The sequence below is a fragment of the Macaca nemestrina genome, chromosome 16 (assembly GCF_043159975.1).
Source record: "Macaca nemestrina isolate mMacNem1 chromosome 16, mMacNem.hap1, whole genome shotgun sequence".
Taxonomy (NCBI): Eukaryota; Metazoa; Chordata; class Mammalia; order Primates; family Cercopithecidae; genus Macaca; species Macaca nemestrina.
This window is the reverse complement of record NC_092140.1, coordinates 11399825-11420121: the sequence shown is the minus strand read 5'-3', so window position 1 is coordinate 11420121 and position 20297 is coordinate 11399825. Positions and strand designations below refer to the sequence as shown.

At 36.4% G+C, this 20297-nt stretch overlaps 1 protein-coding gene across 2 annotated transcripts in view; it reads right to left on the bottom strand.

Annotated features, from left to right (window-relative positions):
• LOC105469844 (fibroblast growth factor 14) overlaps positions 1–20297 on the bottom strand; it is a 681850-nt gene that overhangs the window by 644597 nt on the left and 16956 nt on the right. The window contains exon 1 of one of the 2 annotated variants that reach the window (XM_071081606.1): positions 4362–12790. The exons of the other annotated variant lie outside the window; for it this stretch is intronic. The gene's annotated coding sequence lies outside the window, so the exon portion shown is untranslated. Of the gene's footprint in view, positions 1–4361; positions 12791–20297 lie in introns of those variants that run through there. 2 annotated transcript variants of the gene reach the window in all.

Sequence of the window (20297 nt, the reverse complement as noted above, 5' to 3'; positions counted from 1 at the left end):
AATTAAATTCACATGGAAAAGGTTACTTTATTGAAGTGTTGAAAAAGAGAATGATTTACTTTCTATAGGAAAAAACTCATTAAAAATAGTGAGCATGTTAAGAATATTAAACCATTAAGGCATAAAAACTGACTTGACTTTAATAATATTTCATTGCGGTAACAGGAAGTACAATAAAATTCATGGTTTTAAGAGAGATATACATCTGAAAGAAAAATATTTAAGTAACAAAGAAATCAAAATGTACAGTAATTTTGCACCAATCACAGTTAAAATTAACACACTCCAAAATTCAAATTGAATGGTTAATCGACTTAACATTTAGATCAGTTAATTGTGACCTCCAGTTATTAGAGTTGCTAATTTATTTATAGAGAAAACATACTCTCATTCACTGATTTAGAAAGAAAATATTCATTTAGGATGGCATTAATTTCCTCATTTTGCAAGGAAAAGAAAGTGATTCTGGGAGAGGTTGAGCAAGTTTTTGTATTTCACATGGTCAACTGGGAAATCAGAAATAGGACTCCAGCCTATTTGGATGAGATAAGAAGTGTTAAAAGAGCTTTGTAAACTGTAAAGTGCTCTAAAAATGTAGGTGTGGTACATGCTCAATTAGAACACTATGTGTTCCAGTACACTGCCACTGCATTCTGTTAGAAAAGGCTCTTTTCCCATAGCAGGATTCTGCCATTAAGATTAATGTTTATTATTATTATGCCACAAGGGGAAAAAAAGGCATTTCTTGAACCGGAGAAAATCTATTATTCTTTAATTCTCTAATGTGGTGTCTCCATCATCTGCCTGTGACCGCTGTCGGGAGCTCTTTATTTGTCCTGTTGCCACTCTGGATAGTTTGACTGATTTCTTCTCTATCTGCTTCCACAAATGTATAGGTAAGATTCTTTACCTTCATGTCTAACATTAAACAGAGAGATATTTCCATTTTTCAGGGGAATGGAACTCAATGTCCTGCAGGATCCTGTCAAGTGTCTTTCAACGGATCTTTTCCTGAAGAAAGGTCTTGACTATTATTTTGTTGCATTTGAATATTTTAACCCCAAAACACACTTTCAGCTTCCTTGTTTGCACCTGAGATGGAGACAGAGCTAAGCTAACAATTTTAGATCATTTGGATACCCAGGTACGTGGTTGTGGATCTGAAGGAAATTGTGTTATTGCTACTTTTTTATTATAAGGAAGATGCTGTAAGTGCCACTGGATTTCGCACTAAACTTTTTAAGTCAATTTCAACAGGACAAACGTGCACATGTGTATTAATGCGATGCAATGATTTCCTTAGTGAACACTCAAATGATCAAAAGCAGTTGTGCTGTAAAATATGTTTCTGGGCACCACGCTTGAGGTTTAAGGCAACCAGGATGCTTTAGCATGACACTACTTTCATGCCGATTTGTTTTCATGGTTTCGAAATTTGTATAACAAGCCACAACCTCATAGTGGACTCAATTCAGCCTTAGAAGGTTGCTCACATATTCACAGTAACTCCAACAGTAGTGGGGTTCTTCTAGAGACTGAGTTTGTTCAGGCAGTTTCAAATTCCAGCCCTCCCACTTTAGCTCTTCACTATTTCATGCTTAAGAATATTTCCTATTTACTACGCTTGAGAAAAAAGGAATTATGGCAATCGAAGGACTTCTCCATAGACATTTCTATATATTGCCAAGTAAACCCAACAATACTTATGAAGTGTAAACAGATCTGACTTTAGATTATAAAATGGCAGAGACACCTTGATGACAAAGTCGAAGAGAGTTTTCAACAAAAGGCATCCACCCTTCACTGGCACCATCCACAGCACCGCAGCCAGTGGTCAGAAACCACTGTCTCTCTGAACTTCTCCATTCAGTTCCTCTGCAGTTGAGCATCAGCATGCAACAGAGCACAAGAACAACTGTCTATGGGAGAAATATCCAAAAAACTGGAAAGCACATGCACATGGGCGAGCTGCGAAACTGTTGCTTAGTCATAACATCCATGTGGCCTAAACTGTTCAGTCCGACCTGTTTTCCTGAGTGGGATGCAGAGTTAGCCCAACCCCAAGTAAGATTTTTCCCTTAAAAATTTACCTAACTTCCAACACTCTTGCTCTTTTCTGTCCCGCAATCAGGACTCTTGACACAACTAGGTCTCTCCATTGTGGGAATGTACTTTTCTATGATCTAATGATTCAGCAGGACCATCCCTCTCATTTCGTCATCCTTCTGGTCCCTTGAGCCAGGCAGTCACTAGGGAGAAACAAAGTTCTTAAGCTCTATCGAGTCACAGCCCCTTTGAGAATCTCAAAGTCTGGGTCCTCTAACCGGGAAAATCCACAGACACACACAGCCTATGCATGACAGGATAGCACAGCATGGATCCTAGAGGGCCACGCCCAGATCCCCAGTTGAGGAATCCATGGAAATGGAAAGATCTGAAGTCAAAACCCCCCCGATTCCAATTTTGGCTTTATCCTCGACTAACTATGAAACCTTAAAAAAAATCAATTAAAATTCTTTGAGCCAGTTTCTTCATTTACAAAACGGTGACAGTAATTCCTGCTGCAGCCACCTCTCTGGATTCTACTCATAAAAATTATTATGTATATCAAAAGTTTGTAATTATATTTCCCCATGCTTGTTAAAGTATGACTTTTCATTAGAAACTTTTGCATTATCTTTGATTCTTTGTTTTGCTTTGTCCACTAAAATCTGTTAGATGTTCCTTCAGGGAATCTCTCATCAGTTCTCACTGTCTGACTCACCTTGCTAAGGTCTCCGTGTCTGAATTTCAGTCTCCACTTCCTTGGGGATCTCCTACTTCCAACCTGTTTATGTATATGTGTGTGTGTGTGTGTGTGTGTGTATGTGTGTGTGTGTGTAATTATAATTACAGTTAACAGTTTTTTATATATAGTTATATGTGGAAATGTATATGTGTCTATATTTTTGTATATGTAGACCTACAAAATCTGTATATGTGAATATAATATATGGTCACTATTACCCTGACTTGGCTATATTTCTAGGAGACAGCCATATTTCCAACAATAATATGTTGTTTGATCTAAACAATGTTCTCTCCACTGTCATTTGCCCAACTGTCAAAAAGTAAGCTAAGATAGAAAGTTCAGAGTGTATATATGGGAAGTATTTGTTAATGGGGGTAGGGGCAAATGGGCATCAATGGTTAGTGAAAAGGTTTTCATTAAGAAAATTTTATCTCACCCAACACAAGGTTATTAAAACAGCGATATTAAGAGAATGTTAAATCAAATAGAAATTGTATCCTGCTGCCTTTCACTGGAGTTCATAGACTACTGACTCGTACCCAGTCTTCCCCTCCTGGTACCCTGGGAAACACAAGATTCCCCAGCTTAAAGATGATCTCAGAAAGACTGCACAACATTAAAGAGTAAATCATGTGTGATTGAAAAACTTAAACGCACAGTATATTGTAACATGTTGTACCAGTACCAGTGGTCAAGATGCTGAATTATAATATTCCTTAAAACCATTATATTTGTAAACATAACCCGTTCTTTGATGAATAATCTAAGACTACTCACATGAAATGCTGAGGCATGGTATTCAGGACATAATGAAGCCTGCGACCTGCACGTGGACATGGTGCTCACATGGTGGCTTCCTGTCCTGCACTGCGGGAGCCCCTCTTTACACAATTATTCTCTCCTGCCTCAGCAGCAAGCACTGACTGAAACACTGACAACACTCTCCTTGCAAAAAAAGCAAGGAGTTACTTCTAGATTCTGTCTTCCTCCTAACAGTAAACTCTTAATAAAAATGTACTTGGCTTGTTCTTTCTCAAAACTTCACGATGTAATCTAAACTATAAAATAATCTCAGGCAGGTAATATCTCAAAACAGAAAAATACACATTTGATGGAAAGTAAATTTCAAAAATTCTCCCTTCTGAACTAGATCAGAGTATATCATTTTTTAGTGTAGACCTTCACACAGAGCTTGCCTAGAACTACAAGATTAAAGTAAATAATAAGATGTATTCAGCTAAAATTTAATAACATTGTGTGGCAATTACTTTCTCATTTAGCTCTTAAAAACTCACCGTTAAAAGTAGGAATTGTCTCAGAGTTGCGGGAAAAACACAAAGAAATAATCCAAAAAGGTTTATATTGTTATCTATTGCCACATAATAAATTACCCCAAAACTTAGCTTCTTAAAATGGCAGTAAGCATTTATCACCTCACACAATGTCTGTGGGTCAAGAATTATTTGGGAGCAGCTTAGCTGAGTGGTTCTAGCCCAGGGTCTCTCATGAGTTTGCTGTCAAGATGTTGGCCTAGGCTCAACCATCTGAAGGCTGACCTGGGTTGACTCACCCACTTTCGAGATGGCCCACTCTCATGGATGGCAAGTTGGTCCTGGATGTTGGCAGAAGATCTCAGTTCCTTGCCACATCGGGGCTCCCTGGGGCTGCTCTAGCGTCCCCACCTGATGGCAGCTGGCTTTCCCCAGAGCAAGGGATCCAACAGAGAGCACTGACACATGAAAACACCACTGTCTTTTATGACCTAGTCCCAGAAGTCACACTGTCTCTTCTGCAATACCACACTGGTCACACAGGTCAGCCCTATTCACTGACAGAGGGAACAACAAGGGCATGAATCCCAGGAGGCGAGGATGACAGGAGCCATCTTGAAGGCTGGCGACCACAGATCCATACCTAACTCCAAACCACGAAATTACTCAGAGTGTGTGTGGGGTGAGATGGAGTAGAGGGCAAAAAAACAGATTCTTTAGACTGAGAGAGATCTAGTTTCAAGAACTAAGTCTACAGATCACCAAGGAAGTGATCAAGGAACATAATCTAACCTCTCTGAACTTCAGTCTTCTCATTTTTAAAATGGGGGTGACAGTGCCGTGGCAGACCCAGTTGGGGTCACTGCTATCCCTCTTCTCCCTCGCGATTCCCAACCTGCCCACTGTGCGGTGAGTCCATGTGACTAGACCCCGGACAACGGGCTAAGAGGGAAGAGGACGTGCGTAAGTCCCAGGCTGAGGCCTTAAGAACCCATGCAGTCTTCTCCTGTCACTTTTCCCTGCGGCAACAAGCAAGGAGTCCTCATTCCAGGCAGTGTGACCGCATCATGGTGCTACTTCCCTTCCCTTGGCCTCGAATGCCAAGAAACCACAGGAGGAACTGGCTTGGGAAGTCCCCTGGCATCAAAGTCAACTTTGTGTGAGTGAAAAATAAACCTTTATATTATTAGGCCACTGAAATTTTGGGTCTATTTGTTACCAAAGTATAATCTAGCCTATTTTAATTCATGTTCATAAAATGATACTTATTTTGATAATTAAATGAGAAAATACATCTTAACTTCCTACACAGTACCTACATGATAGGGTTTTAATAGGTCAGTTTCTGTTCACCTTCTCTGAGGAGCTTGTTTTCTCATTAGCAAAAAAAATGGAAATAATTATTCAACTCACAGAATTGCTTTCAAAATTAAAGGGAATAAAATACATTAAAAATCTTAACAGACAGTAAGCAGTTAGAAACATTTAAGTTTCTTCTCCTTCTTTCCCTGGAATTATGACCACAGGGAGTTCAGAAGGTCTTTTTCCCCTCATCAGACCTTCTCCTCCTCTATATTCAAAGCTTCCAAGTCCCTGGGAAGCTAACATACTGAGTTTATTTGATAATTCCTGTGAAAATATCATGTTGCCTACTTAAGACATTAAATGCAGCTGCATGACGGAAATGATAATAGCTTAATTAAAAAGATTTACCAATCCTGACAATAATGCCATGATTTCATTTCAGAATTACTCTAGTCATTATTTTCTTACATACAAAGAAAATGCAATTCCCCTTCTTCTGTAATGTTGATATTAAAGGCCCATAAATGTCACCTTATTCTATCAGGGCTTTTGTTCCACCAAAAGAACTATGTGAGATGTGTCCTGAATTGTGTCATCTCTAAATTTAATAGCATATAAAGCTGAAGTATAATGGATCCTTTGGACCTAAATAAACATGAATGAGAATTTTTTTAAAGCAAATCCAGCCATCCTGTGCCAAGTCATTACACTGTTTCATAGGACTTGCTCCAGAGAGATTTCATCATGAGTATATTATAAGCTCTCAGTCAACAGATTAGTACTTGTCTACTTCCTCATTGAAAAACTAATCACGTGTGCTTTTTCCATGCAAAACTGGAATCGTTGGCCCAGTTACATGCCTAAGTCACAGCCTAACACTACAACACTGGCTGATGTCCATGGAATGTGGTTTTTCAGCCACATGGAAGCTCCTGACACTTTTTGGTGTTCTGTAACTTTCCTTCACTGAAGGGCTCCCAGCAATGACCAACACGCCCACTGCAGCACAGAAAAAGTGGAATAGCATGCATTCTCCTGCTCTCCCTCTCCTCAGCGAAAGTAAGACAATAAATGGCCCAGATCCATTCTGCTTTCCTCTGTGGTAGCCAAAGATATGGAGGAATGACATGTGCGGTGGGAATACAGGTGTGGTGTCTCAAACTAATTGCCATGTGACAGACCAGCTTTGCTTCCTGTGTGTTCCTTGTGCTGTGCAATCAATGTCTGTGTGATGCTGAGTCATGGTGACACAGGATCTGGCTGCAGACATTATTCAAAGGGATGTTACAATGTCGCACTTTCTCCCTACCCTAGGGCCACCTGGCTCCTTACCTGTTCAAGGTTATTCATTGCCGCCTTAGAGTCTGGGTGTGTTTAAAGACCTCATACAACACCTCATCAACTGGTGCGCCTCCCTTAATACAACCATGTAAAACTCAACTCACAAATAGCATTTTTTTAGTATAAAAATATATATAAACAGAGAAATAATGCATAGGAATATATAATTTATGTTACATTTAAATAGTACATTGTGTTGTATATAAAGTGATACATTTCTTGGAACAAGAAAGTCCTTCCATATAAAGCATCACTGCTTGTTGCTTCTTTGTTGCAGGTTTTATGATTTTAACACTGAGCGACAAAGCTAAAACTATGAATTCAAAGTCCACATTTGGTCTATCTCAGACTTATCCAGCATTGAATTCTTTACCTATGAAACAGAACAAATTTTTTTTTTTTTTTTTTTTTTTGAGACAAGGTCTTGCTTTGTTGCCTAAGCTGGAGTGCAGTGCTGCAACCACAACTCACTGCATCCTCAACCGCCCAGGCTCAAGTAATGCTCCCACCTCAGCCTCCGCAGGAGCTAGAATGACAGACATACGCCACCATGCCCAGCTAATTCTTTAAATTTTTTGTAGAGACAGGGTCTCACTACGTTGCTAAGGCTGCTCTTGAACTCCTGGCCTCAAGTGATCTCCTGCCTTGGCCTCCCAAAGTGCTGGGATTACAATTGTGAGCCACTATGCCTGGCACCAAAGAACAATTATATTGACACATTAAAAAATGAAAAGAACTATACATTATTATATTTTTTTAAATTTTTAATGATTATGGGTACATAATAGATACATATATATATTTATGGGGTACATGTGATATTTTGATACAAACATTTTTGTTTGTTTGTTACGAAATGGAGTCTATGTTGCCAGGTTGGTCTTGATCCTCCCACCTCAGCCTCCTGAGTAGCTGGGATTATAGGCATACACCACCACACCTGGCCATGATTATATTTTAAAGTAAACGATAACAATCACAGGGCAGAAGTTATCAAAGACAAAGGTTAATTTTGATAAAATCATTATGTGTCAGACAACTGGATTATTTTATTTAACTAAGTGGGATAAAAATGGGTTTGCCAATGTGCATCCTGTTATTCTTGTAATACTGACTAGATTTGTCAAAATAATAATGAAGTACAGACATACAAATACACCCATCTTAAACACTTTGTGTTTCTGGTTTAAATTGAACAAGACTATATTGACTATTGTTTGTTAGGAGAGAGACCCTTCCTCTAATGACCTTAAGGCCTTAGGGAAATAACACACACATACATGAACTATCCCTATTTTTTATCCTCATACCTTCTTCCTCATACAAAACAATAAAAATAAAAATAAACCAACAACAGAAAAAGTGTTCAAATCCTAATAATTCTAACTTAGAAATGTCTCACATTCAAGATCTCTCCACTTCTAGTGCAAGTACACTATTCCTTTTGTCCTCATGTATCCCATGAACTACTGCAACAATTTCTGGCCGCGTGTTATTTCAAATTCCAGATATATTCCTGAAACAATTAGGTCTTACTGACTTAAGGCCTCAGTCTTATTTAAAACTCTGTTGACTATACAATAAAAACAGAATTTATAACCTGATACAAAATGTTCTTCATGGGCTCCTCTTGCCTGTCTTTAAATCGAATCACCAACTCTTTACATTCTACCCTGTTTCCAGGGTGCCCCTCCCCATGCCGTCTTCTCACTAGTTCCAAGTTACAGCAGGTTATTTCACAGGCTGGGGTGTTGGGTTTGAGGAGTTTTTTTTATTCTTTTTTACTCATTATCTCTCTCTCTCCTTCTCTGCCTAAAATAGCCTCATTTGCTTCTTAGTCCTAGAAAATCCAGTCTAAATGTCCCTTCTCCAGTGAAGCCTCCATCAGACTACTTTTTCTGGATCTTAGAAGCAATTCATTTCATTGTTATAGCTCTTGTCACGTTGCATTATAATGTCAATATTTTATCTGTTTCCAGAGCTGTATGATGAGCTCCACATGGACAGAGATTTGCTCTTATTTTTATACCCTTAGCACTCAGCACAATTCCTGGCACATAGAAGATGCTTACTTAATATGAATAAATGAATAACAAAGTAAATGCTTTACAAGTTTACAGAAGGGAGAATTCAGTGTGTTATGGAGTAATTAGGAATTGCTACACTAATATGTAAAATATATATAAATAAAATGATTGTACATGTCTTAAACAAAGAATAATCACACTTCGACCCTTTTTAATTTCAGACTTTCTTTAAAAAGGATATACTTATACTATCATACATTCTCTTTAATATGCCTTAAGTATGTAGTTGGAAGATGCTTAGGTTCAAGATTCCCTTAAATTCTTGGGATTAGATAAGTAGGAAGATGTTCTTCTATGTGGATCAGCATTGTCTACTTTTATTTATTGATATTAATTTGTAACAATTATATTTGTAGTATTTTAACAAATGAAGACATTTTAATGCTATAATTTAGCCTGTTCACTTACTAAGAAGTATTCCTCTCTACTTCATTCAAAAATAGTAATATATTACTTTAGGATAAACCCTGCCCAACATCTAACCCCAAAATTCCTACAAAGCATGTAGGTAGGGGTTGTCAGATTCAGAAAAACTAAGAAACCTACAGGATGCTCAGTTAAATTTTAATTTCAGGTAAATAATGAATAAATATAAAAGTCCCATGCAGCCTTTGAGGCATATTTATACTAACAGAAATCTAGTTCTTCATCTGAAATTCCAATTTAAATGGCTGTCCTTTATCTGGCAACTCTACAAAGTAACAGACAAGAAGACTAGCAATGAAGACCTGCCAGGAAAGTCTTGGTTGACGTATGCTACTAGAAAGGCTAGCGTTCCTGGTTCCCCAGAGAAAATCGAGGGGCTTCAACCATCCCCTATCCTCTATATCCTTAAAGAGACCCATGCTTACCCATGTGCTGAAGCATTAGGACTTCCAAGAGGAAACTTATTTTGGTAAAGGAACAATCTAAGATCATGTCTCAGAATAGTTTTTTATAAAAGAGCATAAAGATGATATTCTCTACAGAACTAGCCTCGGGATTTTTTCCTACTACTGTAGGGAAAAAAAGGAAAATGTATTATCATCGTAGTATGCCCAGCAATGCTGGTATTCTAATGTATCACAAAATTTAAGTCCATGAGGCCTTTCTATAATGAAGGGGCTACCGTGAAGTTTTATATGCATTATTACTACAAATCCTCATAACATTCCTACAAGATATATGGCATTCTTTGTACTGTAAAAATAGGGAAACTAAGGCTGAAATTAATAATTTGCCCAAGGCTACACCATGAGTAGGAAGGGAGGTGAAACTCAAACACAGCTCTTAAGACCCTAGAACTACTTAAGTATTTATCAGTTATGTCATATACTGACTTTTAGAAGCCAGGTCCTACTAAAGAACCAAAAGAAATGTAAAGGTGCTCAAAAGAACTGACATGCAGGTGGATGGTCTCAGGACAGATAAGTTCCTAAGCAAGAATACGGGTTTGTGTGTTTGTGTGTGTGGTCACATGGCGCTTCCTCTGAAAATTCTACTCTAAAATCAAAGAGCTTTATAAAGCCAAGCCTTCACTACTCCACTCAATTCTTTCAGTATATTTAAAATTATCTACAGGGTAAATTACCTTCCTGTGAAGCTAGCACATTTCTAAAGGTGCCTACCTAACTTTTAATCATAAACACTGCAAGGCAAATCTGTAAGGTACATGTAAAAACAAGTCTGCTCATCCCTTGTCTGTTTCCCCAGGTTGCAGAAAATGAAATGACCATAATAACTCCAGGACAGAGCAGACTGTTCATCTGAGTCATACCAAATAACTTCATTGCTGCTAAAGTAAAATTTGAAAGTGATTGAAGTGATTTTATGATCAGCCTTTTGGAAGTCATTCAAAAGTGCTGCAATGCTACTTCAAAGAAGATAATTTAAATGTAAATGTCACTCTTCAGGGTTGTTTATCAATAGCTGAGTATTAAAATTGGTGAGCTTGATTTGTGTTATTTCATTTAACCAGCTTATAATTTAAACACACTTATAATTAAGTTACTATTCGAATAAATGGAATAAACACAAGTCAAACTTTGGTAGTGAGGTGCTCATCTTCAGAGGAGTTCAATTAGATTGGAAAAATATTTTGCAGAGATTTTGTAGAACAACGGCTCGCTACCTGGAATGTGCACTGGAATCACCTATGGGGTTCTAAGAAAATATCAATGCTTAGGTCTCCCCCCTGGAAATTCTTACATAAGTGGGCTGAGATGGGGCCTGAGCACTGGGATTTTTAAACCTCCCCAACTCATTCTAATATACCGCAAAAGTTGGGAACAACTGCTATCGAAGGAACTCAAGCATTGGATGGAAAGCTGGAATAATGACATTTCAGGATCCTTTCAACTCTGAAAGTCTATGTTTAATTGTACATGTGACCCTACTATGACATCGTATTAGAATAGACCTGAAATGTCTTCGGATATACAAATTAGGAATATAGCGTTACAGTCATTCTTCCTAGATGTAGTTTCAAAGTACAAAGAAAATGTTGCTATTATTTACACTTCTCTTTCAGGTTCTGATTATCTATTGAAGAGACCTTAAAATAAACAATTCAATTATTAAAAATATAATGAGCATCTCCTGTCGGCAAAACACTCCTGTGGGTACTGAACATTTATTAATGAGTCAGCCAGAGTCAGATTTTTTTGGAACTTACAATTTAATGGGCACAAATGGTTGTACTACAAAAGTAAGGGGAGTATGAAGTCTAAGTGCATGATGGTTCATTTAAGTGATTATGTTCACCTGTGAAGGAGAAAGGCAGGCAGAAGTTTGCTTTTTATCAGTGCAAAAGTCCATATCTTATTCATTTTATTGAAGAATAATAAATGTAAAAGTAAATTTTAAAGTTTCAGGTGATATTTCACATATATTTTAAATATATATCTTACATATAAAATACATATATGTCAGTAAGCAGATGTGTCAGATTATTTAGCCTCACTGAACATTCACCAAAAGGAATTACATTACACAAAACCAAATCAATTTCTTCTAGCGGTTTTTCAATTAAGGGCTAAAGTAAATTTTTAAGTGATTCAAGATATATTGGTAGTTTCTGCAATTTTAACTAAATTTCCAATAACTTGAAAGAATGTCATAAAAATACAAGCTTGCTAGAGAATTATGCTGATTCTGCAAGATAAAGAATATTTGAGATGTGAGAGAATTTCTATTAATAAATACACATTTGCTAAATTCTGCTTCAGATGACTAAACTTTTTGTTTGTTTGAACTAAACAAAACAGAGTTCAAAAAGGCAGAGTAATATAACACAACTAGAGTTAAAGGGAGACTTTAGATAAATGAGCCATAACATCTGGCCAATCATTTCAGCTCACTGTACCCAAATGGAATTGGAAACACACCGTGATAGGAAAGGTCACTCATGCTGGTAAAAAGTAATAGCCCTGCTGCCACAGTTACACCCACAAATGAAATCTACATCCATACTGTCTTAATCTTCACTACTAGGCAGCATCGATCTAGGGGCAGGTGCTCAGCTGGAGCCAGGATTAGGTATTTTGTGCTCCTGTACCCTAATTTCTAGCACAGTGTACAAGTCACAGCGGTGATCAAATCAGCCAGCATATAGTGTAATACAAATAATAAAATGTTTTAACTGAAAGTATAAGACTTTGTAGTAAATTAATGACTGGAAAGAAATTCTTTGACTCAATTTACCGTTATTTAATAACAATGATGTAGAAGACTGGGCAAGGCTTTGTAAGTAAAAAAAATAAAAAGTATACATATAAAACCCAACTTCTGAGTGAAATAAAATGAATACTTGAAATTCAATAAATAAGACTGCTTATATGGGAGGCTACAATTTTAAATATAAACTTTAGTTTCCATTTTAGGTTATATCTTCCAAATTCCAGTAAGGAAAAATATTCATGTGGGTTTCTTTTCATGCAAGAAAAAACTCTAGTCTCAAGAGAACCCAACCCCAAATCAGCAATTAAAGTATCAATAAAAGCTACCCGTCTTGTTTGCTTTTCCAATCTTGTTCCTTAAAAAGATCAACAACAAATTTAAAACTGTACATGTAAAATCAAAAATCATAACCAAAAGAACAGGATGTACTAATATATATTTTCTTTGAAAGTATCTTCTTGAGTTCAAACCTCACTGAAATGAAAAAAACTGTTAATTTTGAAGCGGTAGTATCTAAAGTACATCTCCACATTGACATCCAAATTTTAAGGAATAAATCTGCTGGTTCTACTGTCAATAAAAATGCCTAGCTGGGTCCCTTATTTCATTAACTAATGGAATCTGTAAGCACCCTTGATATTCAGGTTTGGCTGTGTCCCTACCCATATTTCACCTTGAATTGTAATAATCCCCATGTGTCAAGGGTGGAGCCAGGTGGAGATAACCGAATCATTGGGGCAGTTTCCCCCATACTGTTCTCATGGTAGTGAATAAGTCTCACGAGATCTGATGGTTTATAAATGGCAGTTCCCCTGCACAAGCTCTCTTGCCTGCCACCATGTAAGATGTGACTTTGCTCCACATTCACCTCTGTCATGATTGTGAGGCCTCCCCAGTCATGAGTCAATTAAACCTCTTTCCTTTATAAATTACCCAGTCTCAGCTATGTCTTTATTAGCAGTATGAGAACAGACTAATACAACCCTGTTCTGTGCTCTTTTCTTTCCACTGTCTGCCTCTCCTCCATGCCCTCATTCATTCCTAGGTTTTCAATGATCAGTCAGATACTGATGATGTCATCATGGCTTTTATAGTCCAGGCCTCCATAGTCCAGGCCTCCATACACAATGGTCTAGTCTATAGCTCTCTTAAAGACATTTCCTTTCACCCATTGCCTCTCCTGGAAAAAGAAAGCCCTTGCTATAATTCTGTAACATTCTAAATAAATAAAATATCCAAGGAAGTATGAAGTAACTTGAAATGAAATTTAATTGCTGCTGGGATATTAAATATTCAATAGGAAATCAATTATTTAATTAGTTGACTGACATTTTGAATCAGGTCATCTTCACATGCGAGTTTCTCTAAACCATATTCTCTGAGCACATTGGAATTCCACGTTTTCCAACATTCCCAAGAAAGGGAGAAATTTGTTGCACAAGCCCGCTGGTGCCAGGTGTGAGAGGTGTGAGGAACAGCCTTAGTGACCCGAAGCCTGCAGTGAGAAATGTGCTCATTGGGCCCAACCTCTCTACCACCCAAGACAGGATGCTTATTTATGGAGCAGAGAGTTTCCTACAAGGTCCTTGAAAAAGGCAAATTCAAGCTAGACTTCAAATATCTAGGTCACTTTTTTTTCCTAAGAAAAAGAAGTGAATGACAGAGCACAAAGTAGTCAAGTAGGAATAAAGGGAAGGCTACAATCTGCATGAACATAAAAAATTGACAGGACAAGCTATTTATAGTGTTCAGGTGTGAGCAGAATCACCAAGAGCATAGCCAAGGCTTCAATACTTACGTTGCTTTAATATGTGCTTTGTTCGTTTATAACTAGAGTAAAAAGCATCAGAGAATGGGAATGACCATAAAATTTACCTCAAAGTTTTTAAGATAATTATTTTTAGGTGTAAATAATTAGGGAAGAGAATAGTAAAAATGAAGTTACATACATACATTATAAAAGCCAGAAAATATTTTCAAATATCCATTTCAGCATATACACATGACTAATGCTAGAGTACATACAAGAAAAGCAGGTATCTTAATATTCTAGCACAGATAATGGGCCAGGCGTGGTGGCTCATGCCTGTAATCCCAACACTTTGGGAGGCCGAGGTGGGCGGATCACCTGTGGTCGGGAGTTCATGTGCATATAGATTAAGGTAAAAGAACACCTATATGCTAACATGCTCATGTTAACAAGTCCACCCTCTTCTAAAGTTTGAGGCCAACTTTGTTTACTTATCTAATCAGTAAACAAGTTAGAAAGGTAAAGCAACTCATCTCACATAATTGTACTTTTTTCTGGCAATGTAATTGAAAAGAAAATATTTTTTGCTATCATAAAACAAAAGTTTTATCTTTTAAGAGAAAAATTTCCATTTTCCTTAAGAAAATAAACCAAGAGCCTCCAAAGTTTTCACTGGAAAGTCAGCTAGGTCTCTGAAAGCCTTATTCAAGCCTCCAGATTCATCTTCCCCTTTAGGTAGCTCACTAACGATGGTTTCAAAAGAGAGAATACTGAGTGAGCCTCTGAGTTTAATACTCTCTGAATTTAATACTCTGGTTTAAGAAAAGGTAAATATCCCTTTTCTTAAATTCTCAGAGCACAGTCAAGGCAAGGCTGAAATCTTTAAATGCAAGATAACCAAATATTTGGATATAATACAAAGGAAGTAAACATAGAATGTCATAGAACTGAATCATCTGGCATACAGTTTACCTGTTTTCAGTTCAGCACATGACTGCCTCCCTATTCAGCTCTAACCTGCCCCAAATGCCCAATTATATCTAGCAACTTAAATATCCAAACCCAAGAAATGTATGAGACAGAGCATGAAGTCCCTTTTGCTATCTAGTTAACTCCCACTTTCAGGGTTCAAGTTCATGGCTGCAACTTTTCTCAGATGATTGACCCTGAGAATGTCTAGCTACTTCAGGAAGGCTCTACCTACTTATGATGACAGGGCTTTAATCTACTGAATCGGGTATTTTCCTAACAAAGCACAGTGAGCTGCAGCAGGAGAGGCTGGTCTGTTACAACTTTAGATGACATTCAAATCAAGGAATGTTTATGTTTTGCAAGAGATATTTAATAAGGAAACCAGAATAAATTTAAATACAAGAAGTGTAATTTACATCTCACAGTGAATCCTGACTTTCGTTACATTTAACTTTAAAACTAAACAGACAAATTAAAAGTAAATATAGCACCATATTGTCATTGTATTAATGAAATGCCTATGCTTCGAAAAATAAACACAGATAAAGAGTCAGAACAATTTTTAATCAAAGATAAATATAGATGCTCCTCAACTTACAATGGGGTTACATCCCAATAACCTACTGTAAACTGAAAATATTGTAAGTCAAAAATCCATACACCTAACCAACTAATCATCTTACCTTAGCCCGGTCTACCTTAAACATGTTCATAACACATATTAGCCTACAGTTGGGCAAAATTGTCTAACACAAAGCCTATTTTATAATGAAGTGTTGAATATCTTATACAATTTATTGAAAATTGTACTTAAAGTAAAAAAACAGGATGGTTGTATGGGCAGTCTGAATGTGTACTGCTTTCACACCATTGTAAAGTTGAGTAATAGTAAGCCAAACCATTCTAAGTCAGGAACCATCTGTACATAAAAATTGTTCATTCCATTACCTACAAACAGTCTAAGTGTTTGCTGTGGTCTAAATGTCTGCATTCCCCCAAAATTAGTATGTTGAAACCTAATCTTCAATGCAATTAATATTAAGACGTGGAGCCTTTAGGAAGTGATTAGGTCATGAGGGCTGTCCCACAGGAATGGGATTAGTGTCTTTGTAAGAGAGGCTCAAGGGAGATTGTTCTTCCCTTCTGCCATGTGAGGATGCAGGAAGTAGGCACCATCTTTGAAGCAGAGAGCAAGCCCTCACCAGGCACTGAATTTGCTGGTGCACTGATCTTGGACTTTTCAGCCTCCAGGAACGTGAGAAATTAATAAATACCCAGTCTAAGGAATTTTGTTATAGCAGCCTGAATGGGCTAAAATATGTTCTAGTTTCAGGAGGGTATTAATTTCTTGAAAGTACTTATATGTTTCATAAAAGTATTAATTTTTTAAAAGTTCTAAGCTAAGCTACAGTAAAAGTAGGCAGGCATTGTTAGCAAAAATGTTTACAGTATCCCGATTATCACTTCATATAATATACAATAATTTATTTCTTTGAAACACCAGGACATTTTTAGATTGTTCCTTGGTAAAACAAATTAAGAATGTTAAAAAAGGTATTTTGGTTATATGTCAACTCAAAATGAAATTTAATGTCCCATGAGATTATCAACAAATGTTCCTTGAAAAATTAGATGTCTACAGGCTTAAGCATGAAGTTGGACCCCTACCTCACAACATCTACTAAATTAAGTCAAAATAGATCACAGACCTACATAAGGGCTAAAACTCTCAGAGAAAAACTTAGGACCAAATCTTTATGATATTGGGTTAGGAAATGATTTCTTAGGTATGATACCAACTATGTAAGTGACAAAAGAATAAACACATAAACTGGACTTCAACAAAATTAAAAGCTTTGTGCTTTGGAGGACACCATGAAGAAAGTGAAAATAAAATCCACAGAAAGGGATAAAATACTTCTAAATCATATACTTGATAAGAAACTTTTATCCAGAATACAAAAAGAGCTCTTACAACTCAAAAATAAAAAGACAACCATATTAAAAATGGGCAAATAATTTGAGTAGACATTTCTCCAAAGAAGATATACAATTGGTCCGTAATCACCTAAAAGGTGCTCAACATTATTAGTCACTAAGGAAATGCAAATCAAATCCACAATGACATACTTCACATCCACCAAAATGACTACAATCAAAAACACAGATCATAATAAGTGTTGACAAAGATATGGAGAAATTAGAACCCTCATACATTGCTAGAGTGAATGTAAAATGTGCAGCTGTTTTGATAAACATTTGGTGGTCACTCAAAAGGTTAAACATAGATTGTCATCTGACGTAGTAATTCTATTGCTAGTTACATACCCAAGAGAATTGAAACATATGTCCATGTAAAAGTGTATACATAAATGTTCATAGCTGCATTATTTATAGTAGCAAAATAATGAAAGCAACCCAAATGTGTATCAACTGAAGAATGAATTTAAAAAATGGGTATACCCACATGGTAGAATACTATACAATAATGAAACAAAATGAAATATTGATACGTGCTTGAACCTTGAAAACACTATTCTAAATAAAAGAAGCCACATATTGAATGATTCCATTCATATGAAATATCTAGAACAAGCAAATTCATAAGACATAGAAAGCGTATCAGTGGTTGCCAGGGGATAGGGGATGGGGAAATAGAGAGTTACTGCTAACAGGTTATGGGATTTCTTTTTTAAGTTGATGAAAACATTCTAGAATTGAATAATGGTAATGGTTGCACAACTATGTGAATATACTAAAAACTATTGAATTGTATACTTTTAAAAGGGTAAATTATATGGTATATGAATTATATTTCAATAAAGCTGTTATAAAAGTGAGATTTGTAACTCATAATCTGGGTTTAAGAAATGCAATTACAATTATAATTGAATTGTTATCACAAATTATTTTAGATTTTTTTATATAACAAAAAAGTTATTTAAAGTTGTTTTATTATTCATGAGACAAATATGTTAATTTGTGGTCAAGTAAGCATATTTAAAAGAAAAAAATGCACAAAGGCCCTAAAGGCATTGTCAATCAGCTTTGTTGGACAATAAACCAATTTCTAGTTATAACTTACTTTACAGAAGTAATAACTATTACTATTTTCATCATATTACTATCTTTTCAACTTACAAATGTACCCAACTTATGAAATGCTATCTAAGGACAGCCGTGTACTCTTCATTCTGTTTGGAAATATTCTAGTCCAAATCTATTCCTAATCTAGTCCAATGACTGGCATGACTGGCAGTGACAAGGAGAGAAAGGGAATGGGAGAAAAAGGGGGAATGAGGATAGATCCGTTTAATCCTCCACCTCTATCAATCACTGCTTTAGCTCCAGGATTGACCATCCCCAGCAACTCTTCATCTTTATCCAACTTTCCAGTGCCCTCTAATCCCCTTGGAAAGGTTAAGATCCTGTCTGATTCATGTATTACCCACGGGGCCAAGCACACTGTCCTTCATGTAGAAGGAATTCAGGAAGGGTTGGGTGTTGAATCAACTATCTGAAATAGGATATCACACATTAAAAATGTTACAAAAAATTTTAGTATCTTTTTTTAAAAGGAGACCAACTGTCATATGTTAAAATCTAATATCAGTTCAGTCATGGTGTCCCATCACTCACATGCCATGATCAGATGCAAGATGTTATTCAAGTAACTTGTTAATAATAAAAAAAGTTTCAGTGTTTTTCAATGTTTGTTTTTTCTATAATCAAAATATATTCAAAACGATTTTTCTAGTAGCGTTTTTGTTACCTGATTTATAATATTATTTTTTTAGATGTAGCGAAAAAGGGAAGTTAAAACTTGTGGGCAGGAAAAAATATTTATAAAAGTTCATTAAACATGAGACTATTATCTATCATGTGTGGCAAATAAAAAAAATGGCTGCAAACCTGTCTCTTGTATTACACGATAAAGAACTACTAGAGGTATATTTGGGAGATACAAAGGATAAATATTCTTGATAAGGCAAAACTCTCTGATTTCACATATCATTAGGTCTACTGGAAGGCAAATCAACTCAAATTCCTATCCCTCATTTATCTATACGTGTCATTCTTGGTACTCACCACACTCTCTCATGCCCCTAAAAATGTTTAAGGTTTACTGTGTTCTCTTTCTTGAACAATTACCTTGTGCCTTTCCTACCTGACTTAATCTTCAATCATTCTTTGTGACTCAGTCAAAATGTTGCGCCCCGCAGGAAGCCTGCCATGCCCTCCTCTTGAGCCCTATAGCATCAGAGCCACAAAAATGAAAGATTACTTTATATTATGGTACCCTACAATATTAATCAGAAAAAAAATGTTAAATGTTACCCTTACAGATACACGCCACAGTCTACATATTTTGTTTACTGCTTTATTAAACCATCGCTTCTGATCAACTTGGAGATCAGCTCTCAAAGTGATCACAAGTTGATTAATTTTAAGGAAGTCTTGGAATCAAAGCCTTTGAATCTCCTCCCTGCTTACAAAGTATCTAAAGGAAAACTAAAAACAAACAAACAAAATAAACAAAAAATAATGCAGGACAGCACCTAAACCAGAGATTTTCACCTTTTGTTCTTTTAGATAAAAGATTAATACGGAGATATGAAAGAGTCACAGCAGTCCTTAAGGGATTATAGGATAAAAGTATTGGCAACTACTGTCAAGTATGTCTAACCACATACAATAGAAATCAATTATATAGGATAAGTTAAAACTCCTGCAATGACCATATGGAGACAACAGCCAACAGAATTATTCAGAACGTTTTTTGTTTCCTCCCTGTGAAGTTCTGAATGGCCTAAAGACCTATTGACTACATATTTTTTCTTTTGCATCTTATTTTCTGCCTTTCATCTAATACCTGCTAGTATACAGAAAAATCATGGTATCAGACAACCCTGAACCTATAGAAGAACCTATACTGTGACTTAAATATATCACATGTCTGAAGATTCCAACTCTTACTTCTAAGTTGTCTATGTGGCTTACTTACTTGTGAGAAGAAGTAAGTAATAGCTGGTTATACCGTACCAATAAATAAATACCAATAACCAAGATGCCCGACTAGCAAACCTGATACAGGAAACAGACATGCTTAAAAATGTCTTGTT